Source organism: Schistocerca piceifrons, unplaced genomic scaffold (assembly GCF_021461385.2).
Source record: "Schistocerca piceifrons isolate TAMUIC-IGC-003096 unplaced genomic scaffold, iqSchPice1.1 HiC_scaffold_262, whole genome shotgun sequence".
NCBI classification, from domain to species: domain Eukaryota; kingdom Metazoa; phylum Arthropoda; class Insecta; order Orthoptera; family Acrididae; genus Schistocerca; species Schistocerca piceifrons.
This window is the reverse complement of record NW_025728474.1, coordinates 77501-80000: the sequence shown is the minus strand read 5'-3', so window position 1 is coordinate 80000 and position 2500 is coordinate 77501. Positions and strand designations below refer to the sequence as shown.

Below are 2500 nucleotides of genomic sequence, written 5' to 3'. Positions count from 1 at the left end.
GTACATGCCGCCCCTCCCCACGTCCCCACCTTGCCCCCTGCCTTCGCAAGCTGGTTGGTGAGAAGTTTGCATGTTCAATGCCCTTCGCATGCGACGTACTCAGGCTACGTTGTGGTGCGGCCTGTGTCAACTGTCCGCTGATGTCGTACGCGTGAACCACAATCTGTACTGCACATTCGTCCTTATGTACTGAATGATACATCGTGGCACATGTGTGACCGCACAACGACTGCGCCCAAAAACGGCGGACCATACAGTGCAAATATTGTGCACGCAGCTACGTGTCGTCTCCCTATGAGAGCTGGATTGCAGTGTGGTACGCCATAGAGACGTGTGGGAGGAACGGACGCCGTGGATGGCGATCAGCATGAGCTGTCTGTTGATGTATTCGGACCTAGTCGTCTCTCCTCACACACCGTGATGGCATGGTGCACCGCGTTCCATATCTGCGACATGCTACAGAGGCCGGTTGACAGTCGTTCGAGCAATGGACATCGCATACGTACGGGGGCCACCTTCCACGTATTGTCTAGGCGTGCACATTTTGTTGCGTGTATGTGGGCAGACGTAGTGTGGCGTGACACCTGACACAGGCATGCAATAATCGTTGAAGTTGCAAATGGCGATGGACGCCTGCGTTTTCTGGTGAAGTTACGCAAATGAACAAATGGTAACCTGTTGTGGTGCGGTTGTTCTCGCTAGGGGTGAATCGGTGATGGCGACGATAGGTTGAGGTACTAACCGGTTGTTCCAGCGATACCCACCATGCCGACGAAACTGAACGGCATCTGGGTGTGAAGCGATACGCGGCGGTGGCTGGGTGGGACCGTCCCCGGCCGGTGAGGGGGCGCCTCCCGGCGTGCTGGCCGCGCGGTGCGTGGGCGCACGCGCTACAGCCGGCTGGTGGGGGCGGCCAGTGGCAGGCGCGCCGGCCGACGGACGCGGCAGGCGTCGCAGCTGCGCGCCGGCGCACCCTGCGCGCGGCGCCGTGCGGCCAAAGTAGGTCCTCGCGGGCCCGGTGCGAAGCGCGGTGGACATCTTCAGTGTGCTGGTCCGATTGAGGACTGTGTGCGTTGAGGATGCGCCGCCGCCCGGCGCTCGGCGCCGCGACGCCGTCTGCTGCTCGGTCGCCCCAGCGGTTCTCGCTGGTGGTTTGTATCGCAGCTGTGCGGATGTGTTGGCGCGTGCGCTGTGCTGGGAGAGTTCGCTTCGGCACCCAAGTGGGGCTTTTGTCCTTCTGTGGCGCTGGCGTTGGAGCTGCCGGTCACCGTAGGTGGCGCGTGTTGTCTCCCGCCGGCAATGCCACGACAGCACGCTCCCGGGCCTCTGTCGGCAGCGGCAAGCTCAGTTGGGAGCACGGGTGGTCGCACCGAAAGCGTCTACTCGCCTAACTCCGGGCGATTGCGCCTCTCTCGAACCCGACCAAGTACTTGGGACGGCGCTGCGCGCCGCCGGGACCTGAGAGGGTTTCGAGGTGTATTGTGCAGGGGAGCTCAGCCTCCTCCTGTTTGCAGAATGATTGAGCGGACGCTTGCGTGTTCGCGCGGGCCCCCGGGACACACTCCCGGGCGGCCGGCTGCTCAGCTCTAGTTGACGCAGCTCCCTGGTTGATCCTGCCAGTAGTCATATGCTTGTCTCAAAGATTAAGCCATGCATGTCTCAGTACAAGCCGCATTAAGGTGAAACCGCGAATGGCTCATTAAATCAGTTATGGTTCCTTAGATCGTACCCACGTTACTTGGATAACTGTGGTAATTCTAGAGCTAATACATGCAAACAGAGTCCCGACCAGAGATGGAAGGGACGCTTTTATTAGATCAAAACCAATCGGTCGGCTCGTCCGGTCCGTTTGCCTTGGTGACTCTGAATAACTTTGGGCTGATCGCACGGTCCTCGTACCGGCGACGCATCTTTCAAATGTCTGCCTTATCAACTGTCGATGGTAGGTTCTGCGCCTACCATGGTTGTAACGGGTAACGGGGAATCAGGGTTCGATTCCGGAGAGGGAGCCTGAGAAACGGCTACCACATCCAAGGAAGGCAGCAGGCGCGCAAATTACCCACTCCCGGCACGGGGAGGTAGTGACGAAAAATAACGATACGGGACTCATCCGAGGCCCCGTAATCGGAATGAGTACACTTTAAATCCTTTAACGAGTATCTATTGGAGGGCAAGTCTGGTGCCAGCAGCCGCGGTAATTCCAGCTCCAATAGCGTATATTAAAGTTGTTGCGGTTAAAAAGCTCGTAGTTGGATTTGTGTCCCACGCTGTTGGTTCACCGCCCGTCGGTGTTTAACTGGCATGTATCGTGGGACGTCCTGCCGGTGGGGCGAGCTGAAGGCGTGCGACCGCCTCGTGCGTGCTCGTGCGTCCCGAGGCGGACCCCGTTGAAATCCTACCAGGGTGCTCTTTATTGAGTGTCTCGGTGGGCCGGCACGTTTACTTTGAACAAATTAGAGTGCTTAAAGCAGGCAAGCCCGCCTGAATACTGTGTGCATGG

The 2500-nt window shown here is 58.6% G+C and overlaps 1 non-coding gene across 1 annotated transcript in view; it reads left to right on the top strand.

Moving 5' to 3' along the window:
- The first annotated feature begins 1600 nt into the window (after positions 1 to 1600).
- LOC124743764 overlaps positions 1601 to 2500 on the top strand; it is a 1909-nt gene continuing 1009 nt past the window's right edge. The window contains exon 1 of the ribosomal RNA XR_007010544.1: positions 1601 to 2500. This exon is cut by the window's right edge and continues 1009 nt beyond it. This is a non-coding gene — a ribosomal RNA (small subunit ribosomal RNA).